The following is a 14,651-nucleotide window of genomic DNA, read 5'->3' on the forward strand; positions in this document are numbered from 1 at the left end:
AAAAAGAACAGGAAAGAGAAAACAGGAAAAGAATGAAACTGAGGGAAATCAAAACAAAGCTAAACGAAGACATGTTACCGGTTGGAGAAACAAATGAACTTACAGCAATGAAGAAATAAGAACATAGTACGATATAGAGGAATAGAGCGACGGAAATGGCTTAGAAACGTAACATAGGAAGACCACCACTACGGGGATACAGAACAATGGGAACGAGAGAGAGAGAGACATAGAGGCGAGGCGCAAGACGTGGAAATGAGGCACAAGAATAAACACATAAAAAAACAGAGAGATGATGATGTGTTGGAACGGATACTGAACACGAAAACAGATATTAGGAAAACGATGTGAGTTTGCTAAGTAATAAAAGCAGGAAAGAGAGGAGGAGAGGGAGAGAGAGGAAGGGAGAGAGATAGGGAGAGGGGAGAGAAATGTGTAAGGAGAAGGGAGAGAAGGAGAGGGAGAGGTTTAGAAGAGGGAGAGTAAAAGAATTAATTTGTTACTGATAATACAGAGAAAGATAAAAAAGATAAAATAATAGAAGATGCAGAACAGAACACGGTAAAGGCAAGTCTCTGGTGGCCTCCAAAACAGCCTTTCTTTGTCTGTGTTTCTGCCTTCCTACGACTTGAATGCTTTTAAGACGAGGATCACTTGACACATACCCAATCTAATTTTGCCATAACCGGAGATGAGCACTGAGGCCACGCGTATCTATAGCATATGACCCCAATCTAACTTAAACCTCTAGAAATGCCCATATTTTTCAGTATTTCTCCCTTCCTACGATTTGAATGCTTTTAAGACGGGGATGACTTGATACTTTTCCAATCTAATTTCGCCATAACCGGAGATGAGCACTGAGGCCACGCGTATCTATAGCATATGACCCCAACCTAACTTAAACCTCTAGAAATGCCCATATTTTTCAGTATTTCTCCCTTCCTACGACTTGAATGCTTTTAAGACGAGGATCACTTGACACATACCCAATCTAATTTTGCCATAACCGGAGATGAGCACTGAGGCCACGCGTATCTATAGCATATGACCCCAACCTAACTTAATCTAAACCTCTAGAAATGCCCATATTTTTCAGTATTTCTCCCTTCCTACGATTTGAATGCTTTTAAGACAGGGATGACTTGACACATACCCAATCTAATTTTGCCATAACCGGAGATGAGCACTGAGGCCAAGCGTATCTATAGCATATGTCCCTAATCTAACTTAACTTAAACCTCTAGAAATGCCCATATTTTTCAGTATTTCCAATCTAATTTCGCCATAACCGGAGATGAGCACTGAGGCCAAGCGTATCTATAGCATATGTCCCTAATCTAACTTAACTTTAACCTCCAGAAATGCCGCTGTTTGTCAGTATTTCTCCCTTCCTACGACTTGAACACCATAAAGACTCCGTAACAAGACGCTTTCCCAACCTATCTTAACCATGCATTTTTTTTTTTTTTTTTAGCAGAGGAAGCAGTTCAAGGCAAAACAAAAAAGAAAACAATAATGAAAAAAAGCTTGCTACTCTCTCTCTCTCTCTCTCTCTCTCTCTCTCTCTCTCTCTCTCTCTCTCTCTCTCTCTCTCTCTCTCTCTCTCTCTCTCTCTCTCTCTCTCTCTCTCTCTCTCTCTCTCTCTCTCTCTCTCTCTCTCTCTCTCTCAGTAATTTCTTTCGTTTTCTTTCTTTCTTTCTCTACCGTGTGCCCTTGAGCAACCTCCTTAACGCCTTCAATGTTTATTAATAGAAAGGGAACAGGAGGGACGAGCGGCGGAGATACACACGTCGAAGTTGAAACAAGATACGCGTCAAGAGTCTGATGAGGATATGAAGCAATATTGCCAAGGGAACAGGAGACAGAGAGACAGACAGACAAATAGATAGATAGATAGAGAGAGTTAGTATTTATGGAGACGATGGAATTAGGTCATAATACAAGAGTGATACACGATAACTTTGCACTATACCGAAGATTAATTAAGAGAAGGTGAAGTACAAGACGCGAAATGAACACAAAATAAACTTAATCACAAAAGCACGATTAATATGTTACTGATAATATAAAGAAAGATAAAAGAAGAGATAACATGTTAATGGTGATATAAGATAATTGAAGATAACTTAGGTGGAGTCCAGGGCGATAAGACAAACAGAAACGAGGCAATATATATAGAAAAAAAAATGCAAATATGGTACCGTAGAAAGCCTCCTCCCTCCACTTCTTCATCCTCCTCTCTTTCTTCTCCTCATGTTCAAAAACCAGCTCAAACATTACATCCAATCTCTCAGTTAATTTACAGAGACGAACAGAAACGAAGCAAAATATATAGAAAAAAAAAATGCAAATATGATACCGTAGAAAGACTCCTCCCTCCTCTTCTTTATCCTCCTCTCCTTCTTCTCCTTATGTTTAAAATCCAACTCAAACATTACCTCCCATCTCGCAGTCAATTAACAGAAAGACAAAGAAGGAATACACAGCTAAACAGAGAAGGTTCCCACGCTACACCATGAGGAACGCCGCTGGGAGAAGATCATGAGGGTAACACGGACCTTTGTTATTGATGCTCCTTCCTTGGTCCAGGGAGGATGTGGGGTGCAGGTGCTGGTCCTCTGTTCCTCTGGTTCACTGTCTGTAAGAGGAGATGATATTTATAGGGTTACTTGTGGTTGTGGTGGGATGGTTGTAGTGGTAGTATTAGAGTTAGAAGCAACAGCAATTACTCGTATGTCAGAAGTAGTTGTGATAGTTGTGATCATAGTAAAGCGATAGTAATAGTAATAATTATGATGATAATAGTAACTACTTCAACAATTCCACACAAACAAAACTTAGACCTTAATGAAACTATATGAAACGTATCGTGAATTATGGAAAAAAACTGATTATTTGCACTGAATGTTTCCTCCTCCTCCTTCTCCTCCTCCTCTTCCTCCTCCTGCTCCTCCTTTTGCTCAATCAACTCCTACTCCTTCTACTGAACAGACTCGCTAAATATAAATACCGTCGGTTAATTGCTCGCAGGTAAATGTTTTCTTTGATGAACTTTTATTTTTAGGGTAACTCGCGTATTTTGGGACGTTGACTCTCTCTCTCTCTCTCTCTCTCTCTCTCTCTCTCTCTCTCTCTCTCTCTCTCTCTCTCTCTCTCTCTCTCTCTCTCTCTCTCTCTCTCTCTCTCTCTCTCTCTCTCTCTCTCTCTCTCTCTCTCTCTCTCTCTCTCTCTCTCTCTCTCTCTCTCTCTCTCTCTCTCTCTCTCTCTCTCTCAGGTGACTGTGTTCCTGAAAATTGGCTAGCGATGGAGGTGAAATATTTTGCCAGAGGGAGGAAGAGGAGGAGGAGGAGGAGGAGGAAGAAGAGGAGGAGGAGGAAGAGGAGAAGGAGGAGGAGGAGAAGGAGGAACATTTAAAAAACAGAGGTACTTTTTCAATATCCTTTTCCCTTCTCTTATATTTTCCTCTTTTTTGTCTGTTCCTTTCTTTCCTCCTCCTCCTCCTCCTCCTCCTCCTCCTCCTCCTCCTCCTCTTCCATTACTTATATCTCTATTCTTACTCTCATCTTACATATCATCGCATTCTACCAAAACAACTTCCTAACCTTCCCTCCCCCTCTCAGTCCTCTTCCTCCTACTCTTCCCTCTCCACCTCTGGCTCCTCCTCCTCCTCCTATTGCTCCCATGTGGCCGCGACAAGGAATAGGGCGGTGGACAGGGCGAAGAAACACCACATTGACCCCTCACTATAACACATGGCCTCGGCTAACACACTTGAAGCTCTGGAGGGTAGGACGCGAAGGCCATGTCTGGAAAATTGTGGCCTGGTGTTCCTGTATTCCTTGTCTCTGTGTCTTGTTGTGTATCTCTCATGCGATGTTTGTTTTTGTGTGTTTCTTTGGGTTTAAGGACGAGAGGGAGGGTGAACGTGGGAAGTAAATGAGAGATGGAAGGAAAGGAGGGAAGAAGGAAGGAGTGTTTGGGGATGAAAGGATGAACAGAAGGAAAAAAATGGAAAATATAAATATGTATGAATATGAAGTAATAGTTGAAGGAAAGAAGGGAAAACTGAAAGAAGATATGACGAAAGAAATACACAATGAAAGAAGGTCTATGTAACAACGAATGAAAGAGAGACAAAGAAAGAGAACCAAATGAATGAATATTTGAAAGAAAAAAAGGGAAGGAATGAAGGAATGAAAATAATACAGAATGAAAGAAAGGCTATGCAATTTGAATGAAAGAGAACCAAATAAATGAATGTTTGAAAGAAAGAAGATTGAAAGGAATGGAGGAATGAAAGTAAAAAAGTAGAGAAAAACTAGAAAAGAAAAATACGGACAAAAATAGAGTTAAATATTGTATGAAAAGAGAGAGAAAAGGGAGGGTGAAAAAAGGGTGAAGGAAAAAGGGTGAAGGAGGGAGAGAAGGAAGGAAGGAAGAAGGAAGAAACCATCACTCAGGTCTTCTCTATACCAACCAACCATTAATCAATTCCTCCTCCTCCTCCTCCTCCTCCTCCTCCTCCTTCGCTTCCTCTTCCTTCTGACCCCAAACCTCTCCTCCTGCTTTTTTTTGACGATCTCTCTCTCTCTCTCTCTCTCTCTCTCTCTCTCTCTCTCTCTCTCTCTCTCTCTCTCTCTCTCTCTCTCTCTCTCTCTCTCTCTCTCTCTCTCTCTCTCTCTCTCTCTCTCTCTCTCTCTCTCTCTCTCTCTCTCTCTCTCAGAAGGTTATTGTGGTTACTTTTTATCATGTTATTGTTTATTGGTAGTTGTAATGTCCTCCTCCTCCTCCTCCTCCTCCTCCTCCTCCTCCTCTTTCTTCTCCTCCTCCTCAATTTAGTATCTATCTTTCTATTCTTCTTCTTGTTATTCCAACTTTATATTCACTTTAATTTTCTATTCCTCCTCCTCCTCCTCCTCCTCCTCCTCCTCCTCCTCCTCCTCCTCCTCCTCCTCCTCCTCCATCAAGCCTCATCCGGGCCATTAATGATGAAAAAAGGAGGAAAAGAACCACGCAAACTCTATTTTCAATCTTTATCTTTTTTTTTCTCTCATTTTTCTCACGGATTAACTTCTTGAATATACTCTCTCTCTCTCTCTCTCTCTCTCTCTCTCTCTCTCTCTCTCTCTCTCTCTCTCTCTCTCTCTCTCTCTCTCTCTCTCTCTCTCTCTCTCTCTCTCTCTCTCTCTCTCTCTCTCTCTCTCTCTCTCTCTCTCTCTCTCTCTCTCTCTCTCTCTCTCTCTTATATAATACAACATTGATTCCTTTTTTATCGACTCCTACGTTATTCTTTCTTATATTCTTTTTTTTCTTTTTTTCTTTCATTATTTTCATTTATTTCCAACTAAAAAACTACTTCCTATGATTTACTTTTTTCTTCTCCTTCTCCTCCTCTTTCTCGTTCCTTTCTTTTTTCTTTTGCTGTCTTTCTTTCTTCACCTTTTCATTATTCTCTTCCTCCTCCTCCTCCTCCTTGTTTATCTCCTTGTTCCTCTTATTCTCCTTGTCCGTCATTCTTAAGCACTTCTTTCTCCACTTATTTATTCTTTCTCCTTCTCCTCCTCTTTGTTTGTCTCCTCGTTCTTCTTATTCTCTTAAAAATCCACCTTCGATTAACTCATCTTCCTTGACCTAATTCTTCTACTACTAACTATCAATTCTACTACTACTACTACTACTACTACTACTACTACTACTACTTAACCAACATAATAACAACTTCCGTCTACATGAAAGAGCAGCTTCACTATATATTAATTAACTCGCTAATAATAGTAATAACAACAATAACAAACTAATTATCGGCCTTCACTGCTCGAAAAGGTGTAATTACAGGTGAATTTGGGACACACACACACACACACACACACACACACACACACACACACACACACACACACACACACACACACACACACACACACACACAATGGCTTCCTCTCCACCACATTTCTTTCTCTGTATACAATTGTCTCTCCCTTCCCTCTCTTCTCCTCCTCCTCCTCCACTTCCCCCCTATTCCCCTTTTCTGTTACCTCTCCTCTCCCTTTCCTATTCCACTTTCTCTCCCCCTTTTGCAGTTCTCTTTTTTTCCTTTCTCTCACATTTCGATACATTTTCTTTCCTTCTCTTTCACCCTCCCTTTCTAATTTTCTCTTTCTTTCCTCTCCCTTTCTCTTTCACTTTGCAATCATCTCTTTATTCCTATTCCTCTTTTTGAAACTCTTTATAATTATCCTCTTTCCTTTACAGTTCCCTTTCGCTTCCCTTTTCATTCATTTCCTTCTTATCTCTTTATCCTCTTCCTCTCAACGTTAAACCTTTAATTATTCAAACTTTTTATTTCGTTTTACTCTCGTTATTTGATTATTTGTCCATCCGTTTCTTGGGTAATATGTTCTGTCTGTGTCTCTGTCTGTGCGTGTTTGTGTCTGTCTGTCTTATTTCCTTCCCCTTTGCTCTCCGTCTCTCCCTCCCTCTCTGTCTGTTTCCCATGATATTTTTTTAACTTTTATCTCGAGATTACTTCTTTGTATTTCTTCATCCTTTTCCTCCTCCTCCAACTCCTCCTCTTCTTACTTTTCAATTTCTTCTTTCTTGTCTTCTTTTTCTTCCTCTTCTTCACTCTCGATCACCAGACCTCTCCCTATCCACTCTTTCCTAATCCTCCTTCTTTATTCATTGTCTCTCCCTATTCTTCCAATCCCTCATCTTTCATTCCCTTTCTCCTCCCTTTTGTCCTAATCCTTTTATCTCTCTCTCTCTCTCTCTCTCTCTCTCTCTCTCTCTCTCTCTCTCTCTCTCTCTCTCTCTCTCTCTCTCTCTCTCTCTCTCTCTCTCTCTCTCTCTCTCTCACACACACACACACACACACACACACACACACACATTTCTGAGGCAAGGCGGAGGATGAGAAAGTTAAACAGAGAACGATTATATTAGCGAGAATGAGCGTGATACACCTCCACCACCACCACCACCACCACCACCACCACCACCACCACCACCACCACCACCACCTCCACTACCACCTCGAGTTCCATCCTCCTTCTTCTCTTCCTCTTTCTGACTCTCTCTCGCTCGCTCCCTCTTCCTTCTTCAGTCTTTTCTTCTTTCTTTCATTCCTCCTTCCCTTTCTTTTCTTTAACCTTTTCTATCTCAACCTTTCTCCCTCTCTCTTTCTCTTTCTCTCATTTCCTTCCTTCCCTCCGTTTCCTACTCTCCCTCACTCTCTCTCTCACTTTCTCTGTTTCATCATCACTCTCTCCTTCTCTCTCCTTCAATCACTGACCTCTTTTTTTTTCTCTACCTCCTCCTTCCTTCATCTTTTCTTCTCCTTCATTTATCCTCTTTTGCTTTTATCCTTCCTTAATCATGAACTTGCTCCCTCCCCCCTCTTGCCTACTCTTCTCCTCTTCCTCCATTCCATCCTCACCCTCTCCTCCTTCCTCCTTCTTCCAAACCATTCCTCCCTGCCTGGCTCCTCCTCAACCTCCTCCCTCCTTCCTTCCCTCCCTCTCTCGCTCTCTCTTTCTCTTTCTCTCCCTCCCACCTCCCCCCTTTCTCTCCTGCGGTATCTGTCAAGAATAACTGATCAGATTCTCTCCCTCAACACTGTTTCAAGGAGAAGTTGTTAACACCGAAGAGGAGGAGGAGGAGGAGGAGGAGGAGGAGGAGGAGGAGGAGGAGATGAGAAAGAAACCATGATCTTCTTCTCAGGTTTTCATCATCATCACCTTCTCTCTCTCTCTCTCTCTCTCTCTCTCTCTCTCTCTCTCTCTCTCTCTCTCTCTCTCTCTCTCTCTCTCTCTCTCTCTCTCTCTCTCTCTCTCTCTCTCTCTCTCTCTCTCTCTCTCTCTCTCTCTCTCTCTCGCAAACTAGTTAAAAAAAGCCCCACAAAGTTAACGGCTGAGAGGAATTTTTCAGAACTGGGCGTTGCGAAATCCGGCGCGGGTTGTTATTATTACTATTATTATTATTATTATTATTATTATTATTATTATTATTATTATTATTATTATTATTATATGTTCACCAATGGGAAGGTAAATTAATTAAGGAGAAAACGATAACTACCTTTATGACCACAGAACACGAGAGAGAGAGAGAGAGAAAACACAAACAAAAACACAGAGAAACACACAGACAAACACAGACAGCTAGAATGGCAGAAGAGGGAAAAGAAAAAAAAAGGAGGAGAGGGAATAAGGAAAGAGGAGGAGAAAGAAAAAGAAGGGAAAAAGGGGACAGAGACAGAGAAAAAAATAACATCGAAAGAACAAAGGAGAGGAAAGGGGAGAAGAGAAGAGAGAGAGATAAGAGAAAAAAATGAGAAAGGAATGAAAAGAAAGAAAAGAGAAAAGGAGAAGAAAACTACCAAACAAAACAAGACGAGATTAAAAAAAATGAGATAAAGAAAATAAAGAAAAGAGAGAAAACACCAAAATCAGAGACAGCTAAAGAGAAAAATAATGATTAAGAAAGCATGAAAATAAGAGTAAACGAGGCAGATTAAGTTAGAGGATGATAGAAACGTTGACAAGATAATTAGAAAGCATGAAAAAGTGTTGCAATGTTGAGTGTATATAAAGTTGAGTGATGTTGAGAGCTCGTGGGATTGGGAGGGGAAGTGGCAGATGGAGTTTGAATCAGGAAGTGTAGTATTCTAATTGTAAGGAAATATAACCTCCTATAATCATTCCTTAGACATTCTTCAGACAAACTATAACCACTAGAAAGGAAGAATGATTATTGGTAGATGGAGTTCATTATCAGGAAGTGTAGTTTTTTAAGTGTATGGAAAAATAACTCCCCATAATCATTCCTTAGACATTCTTCAGACAAACTATAATCACTAGAAAGGAAGAATGAGAAGAATGAAAAGATGAAATGATGGGATGAAAGAAGAATGATTAGTGGATGATGGAATTTAAGTCAGGAATTGTAGTTTTTTAAGCGTAAGGAAAAAATAACTCCTCTATAATCATTCCTTAGAGATTCTTCAGACAAACTATAACCACTAGAAAGGAAGAATGAGAAGAATGAAAAGATGAAATTAAAGAAAGAATACAGAATGATAAGTCGTAGAGGGAATTCAACATCAGGAAGTGTAGTATTCTTGGTGTAAGGAAAAATTACCCCACATAATCATTCCTTAGACATTCTTCGGACAAACTATAACCACTAGAAAGGAAGAATGAGAAGAATGAAAAGATGAAATGAAAGAAAGAATACAGAATGATAAATAGAAGATGGAATTCAACATCAGGAAGTGTAGTATTCTTGGTGTAAGGAAAAATAACCCACATAATCATTCCTTAGACATTCTTCGGACATATTATAACCACTAGAAAGGAAGAATGAGAAGAATGAAAAGATGAAATGAAAGAAAGAATACAGAATGATAAATAGAAGATGGAATTCAACATCAGGAAGTGCAGTATTTTAGGTGAAGGAAAAACTAAACCGACACAATTACTCTTTGAACATTATTTTGACATGAGAATGAGAAGAATGACAAGATGAAATGAGAGGAAGAAAAAAAAATGATAAACTGTAGATGGAGTCCAGTGTCAGGTAGGCAGTGTAGTATTTTGAGTGTAGGAAAAAGTAAACCCTCATACCATAGACATTTTTTAGACACACTAGAGAGGAAGAATGAGAAGAGAGATAGGGTGAAATAACAGGGAGAAAGAAGAAGAAGAAGTTACAGATGAAGTTCAATATCAGGTAGTGTAGTATTTTGAGTGCAGGAAAAAGTAACCCCGCATAACATAGACATTTTTTAGACATACTAGAAAGGAAGAATAAGAAGGGAGATAGGGTGAAATAGCAGGAAGAAAGAAGAAGAAGAAGTTACAGATGAAGTTCAGTATCAGGTAGTGTAGTATTTTGAGTGTAGAAAAAAGTACCCCCTCATACCATAGACATACTTTAGACACACTAGAGAGGAAGAGTAAAAAGAAAGAGAGGATGAAATGAAAGGCAGAAAGAAGAAAAAGAAGTTGCAGATGAAGTTCAGTGTCAGGAAGTGTAGTATTCTTGGCGTAGGAAAAATATAACCTAACTCAACTCTCTCAACTGCACTCAACACAGCAACACTACTTAATGCTTTCTAATTATCTTCCCGACATTTCTATCGTCCACTAACTTAATCTGCCTCATTTACTCCGTGTTCTCCGTGCTTTCTGTATCTTATGTTTTCTTTTTTAACTGTCTGTCTCCTATCTCTCCACCTCCATCCATATAATTATTTTTTCAACATTCCTTAAAGCAGGTCTGATATCAGGAGGATTTAGGAGTCTTAGCGCGCTCTGGTCCCCGTCCAAGGGCTTAATGCATGCAGGCTAAGAATCGTGCCAACAGGGTACTGGGTTTTATTTCAAGGAGCGTAAGCAATAGAAGCGCTTAAGTCATCCTCAAGACATATTTAGCGCGAGTTAGACCTCATCTCGATTATGCGGTTCACTTCTGGTCACCTCACTAAAGACTGGATAGAAGCACTTCAGATTATGGTTAAGAGGAGAGGGAAGGAAAAACACAGGTGACATAGAGAGGAGAAAAGAAAAGAGGTTGACGAAAAGAGAAGGGAATGTTTGAAACGGAGATGACAAGAGGACAGGGATAAAAGAGAAAAAATAGTAGAAGTAATTTAGCGTAATAGTAAAGGCAATGAGAGTGTTAACAGTGGAACTTAACTAGCAGAAAACCTGACAGCAACCACAACAATAATAACAATAATAACATACAAATAATAATAAGAAATAATAATAATAATAAAAATAATGGAGATGATAATAAGCTTTGGGATTTAAAACTCTTATTGCTAGTGAGCGACGGCATATACAAATTACTATATCACTACTACTACTACTACTACTACTACTTCTACTACTATAACTACTACTACCATTACACTTCATACCCACACGCACACACACTTTCATACCAATTACCACAACAAAAACACCCAGTCATTACCATCAGTGCAAATTACCGACATGATCTCACACACACACACACACACACACACACACACACACACACACACACACACACACACGATGAAGAAAATAAGTAACGTAACTTAACTTAAAATGACAAGAAAAGTAAACCAAAACAGAACTATAACATAACTAAAACTACTACTACTACTACTACTACTACTAACTTAAGACCCATTCCCCTAACCACTCCTATTCTTATTATTTCCCGTTCTCTTTCTATCTCTCTTTCTCTTTTTCTCTCCCTTCTTCATCTTCCTTACCCAACCTAAAACCCGCCCAACCAAACCCCCAAAACCCGCAACCCAAGAAAAAAACGCCCAAAAATCACGAGATCCCGCCCAACCCAAACCACACATTCACAAAAACACAAAAAAACTGCCATATTTATCGTTTCTCCTTACCGTAGGATCGCAATATAGGACTCTTGAACGCATTAAATCCACCGAGAGGCGCTGGCCATCACGGGGGAGGAAGGAGGTGAAGGAGGAAGAGGAGGAGGAGGAGGTGAGGAAGAGAGAACGATCAGCTGCCAGTGAGGTGCTCGCGGACAGCTCACATCGACAGTCCTCCTTCCACCACGTCCGAGAGAGCACTGAGAGACGAGTGGCCGCCTGGCTTCCTGCGGGGCCTGATGCTACCCACCTGTGTCTCTCTCTCTCTCTCTCTCTCTCTCTCTCTCTCTCTCTCTCTCTCTCTCTCTCTCTCTCTCTCTCTCTCTCTCTCTCTCTCTCTCTCTCTCTCTCTCTCTCTCTCTCTCTCTCTCTCTCTCTCTCTCTCTCTCTCTCTCTCTCTCTCTCTCTCTCTCTCTCTCTCTCTCTCTCTCTCTCTCTCTCTCTCTCTCTCTCTCTCTCTCTCTCTCTCTCTCTCTCTCTCTCTCTCTCTCTCTCTCTCTCTCTCTCTCTCTCTCTCTCTCTCTCTCTCTCTCTCTCTCTCTCTCTCTCTCTCTCTCTCTCTCTCTCTCTCTCTCTCTCTCTCTCTCTCTCTCTCTCTCTCTCTCTCTCTCTCTCTCTCTCTCTCTCTCTCTCTCTCTCTCTCTCTCTCTCTCTCTCTCTCTCTCTCTCTCTCTCTCTCTCTCTCTCTCTCTCGATCACTGTAACATGCCTTTTTGCCTTCCGTGTGTAGTTTTGTGAGTCAAAGGAAGAGGAGGAGGAGGAGGAGGAGGAGGAGGAGGAAGAGGAGGAACAAAAGCTGTGTTATGATTTTGGAGGAAGAAAAAAAGGTGTGAAAATGGCTTGTTCAGGTGAGGATGTGTAGTCTCTCTCTCTCTCTCTCTCTCTCTCTCTCTCTCTCTCTCTCTCTCTCTCTCTCTCTCTCTCTCTCTCTCTCTCTCTCTCTCTCTCTCTCTCTATCTCTCTCTCTCTCTCTCTCTCTCTCTCTCTCTCTCTCTCTCTCTCTCTCTCTCTCTCTCTCTCTCTCTCTCTCTCTCTCTCTCTCTCTCTCTCTCTCTCTCTCTCTCTCTCTCTCTCTCTCTCTCTCTCTCTCTCTCGTAACAATTACCTCACTTCCCTAACTTGGACAATGCTGGAATCGCTTCTCTCTCTCTCTCTCTCTCTCTCTCTCTCTCTCTCTCTCTCTCTCTCTCTCTCTCTCTCTCTCTCTCTCTCTCTCTCTCTCTCTCTCTCTCTCTCTCTCTCTCTCTCTCTCTCTCTCTCTCTCTCTCTCTCTCTCTCTCTCTCTCGTATCAAAATATCTATCTAACTATCCATCTATCGGTCCACGAGTGTGTGTGTGTGTGTGTGTGTGTGTGTGTGTGTGTGTGTGTGTGTGTGTGTGTGTGTGTGTGTGTGTGTGTGTGTGTGTGTGTGTGTGTGTGTGTGTGTGTGTGTGTGTGTGTGTGTGTGTGTGTGTGTGTGTGTGTTGCCTGCCCATTACGCCCTGTCCGGGTAGTTTAGTGGGTCATTCCATTCTTGCTCTACACTATATTTCACACTCTCTCTCTCTCTCTCTCTCTCTCTCTCTCTCTCTCTCTCTCTCTCTCTCTCTCTCTCTCTCTCTCTCTCTCTCTCTCTCTCTCTCTCTCTCTCTCTCTCTCTCTCTCTCTCTCTCTCTCTCTCTCTCTCTCTCTCTCTCTCTCTCTCTCTCTCTCTATCTATCTATCTATCTATCTATCTATCGCTGAATTATCCTTTCTCTCTTTTATCCTCAAAATCAACCTTCATTTCTGGTATTTTCTCTCTTTTTTTTTTACTATCTACTGTCCCTCTTTGTTTCTGTTACTTTCTCCCTTTTACTCTTTTTCTCTGTTACTTTTCTATGTTACTCTTTCAGTCCGCTACCTTTCCTTTTTGTTACTCTTCCTAAGTTACCATCAAAATCGTTATTGCTCTCTCTCTCTCTCTCTCATTCCCTTTCTCTTTCTGTTACGCCTTCTCTTTTTTTACCGTGTTCTTCCTTTCTTTTTTTTTTGTTATTCTTTCTACGGGTCCTTGAAAATCGATGAAGCAATAAGGAAAACTCTAAAAACGAGGAGGCAGAGGAAAAGAAAAGAGTAAAAAGAAGGAGAAAGAGAAGTGGTAGAATAGAGGAAGAAGATGAAGGAAGAGGAAGAGAAAGAGAGGAATGACAGATAACAGGTGAAACAAGGAGGAGGAGGAAAAGGAAAACAATTAAAAAAAGAAAGGGAAGGAATACCAAAGAAAGAGATATAAAGAGAAAAAAAGAAAGGAAGACGGGGAGAAAGAGAAGAATGAGATAAAAAGGAGAAACAAGGAGGAAGAGGAGAAGGAAAAGAATTAAAAAAAGGGAGGGAAGGAATATCAAAGAAAGAGAAATAAAGAAAAGGTAGAAAAAAAGACAGGGAGAAAGAGGAATACAAAAAAAAGAAAAAGAACAAAAGCGAGGAAAAGAAGAAGAAGAAAAAAATAGAGAGAGGGGTGAAAGAAAAAAAAACTACCAAAAGAAGAAAAAATAAGGAACAACAAACAAGATAACAAAAAAGAAGAACACATTTATCAAAACAAAAATAAGAAGAAAAAAATCACCCGGCTCAGTAATTATCAAAAGTTGGGGAGCAAAAACATGACACGTCTTTCCCCTTAACTTGCTTGATTCACACTGAGGAGAGTTACGGCTTAGTCCGAGTCGATGGCGCAGCGTTAGCAAAGAGAGAAGAGGGAAAAAGAAGTAGAAAAGAGAAGGAAAGAGGAAAAGGGTGAGAGAAAATACACTTAGGCCTAATTTGGTAACCTGCTTTTTGGGGTCTTTGAGTGAGGTGTGGGACTCTCCTTATTACTGATGTCCCTCTTCGTCTTCTTCCTTTTCCTCTTTATCTTCTTGTATCTTCTTCCTTTATTTATTCTTTCCACATGTAGGCATTCTCATATGACTAATTTTCCTCTTCCTCTTCCTCTTTATCCTCCAGTATTTTCTTCCTCTTCTCTTTTCTTTCTCTTACTTTGTCTCATTCTCCACTTTGCTATCCCAATATCCCCTTTTTTCTTTTTCTTTAATCTACTAATCTTCCTCTTCCTCTTCCTCTTATTTCTCTTTATCCTCCCGTATATCTTTCCTCTTCTCTTTTTTTTTGTCTTTCTTTTTCTTCTTTGTCCAATTCTCTACTTTGCTATCCCAATATCTCCTTTTTTTTCTTCCTTAAGTTAGTTCGTGTCACCTAACTTAACTAATATAATTTTTTATTTCATT

General features: G+C 40.5%; 1 long non-coding RNA gene across 1 annotated transcript in view; it reads right to left on the minus strand.

Moving 5' to 3' along the window:
* LOC126999799 (uncharacterized) overlaps positions 1-11,589 on the minus strand; it is a 66,047-nt gene extending 54,458 nt beyond the window's left edge. Inside the window, exons 1-2 of the long non-coding RNA XR_007753603.1 lie at positions 11,411-11,589; positions 2,562-2,641 (exon numbers count right to left, since the gene is read on the minus strand). This is a non-coding gene — a long non-coding RNA (uncharacterized LOC126999799). The remainder of the gene's footprint in view (positions 1-2,561; positions 2,642-11,410) is intronic.
* Positions 11,590-14,651: the final 3,062 nt, after the last annotated feature.

Source organism: Eriocheir sinensis, chromosome 17, assembly GCF_024679095.1.
Source record: "Eriocheir sinensis breed Jianghai 21 chromosome 17, ASM2467909v1, whole genome shotgun sequence".
Taxonomy (NCBI): Eukaryota; Metazoa; Arthropoda; class Malacostraca; order Decapoda; family Varunidae; genus Eriocheir; species Eriocheir sinensis.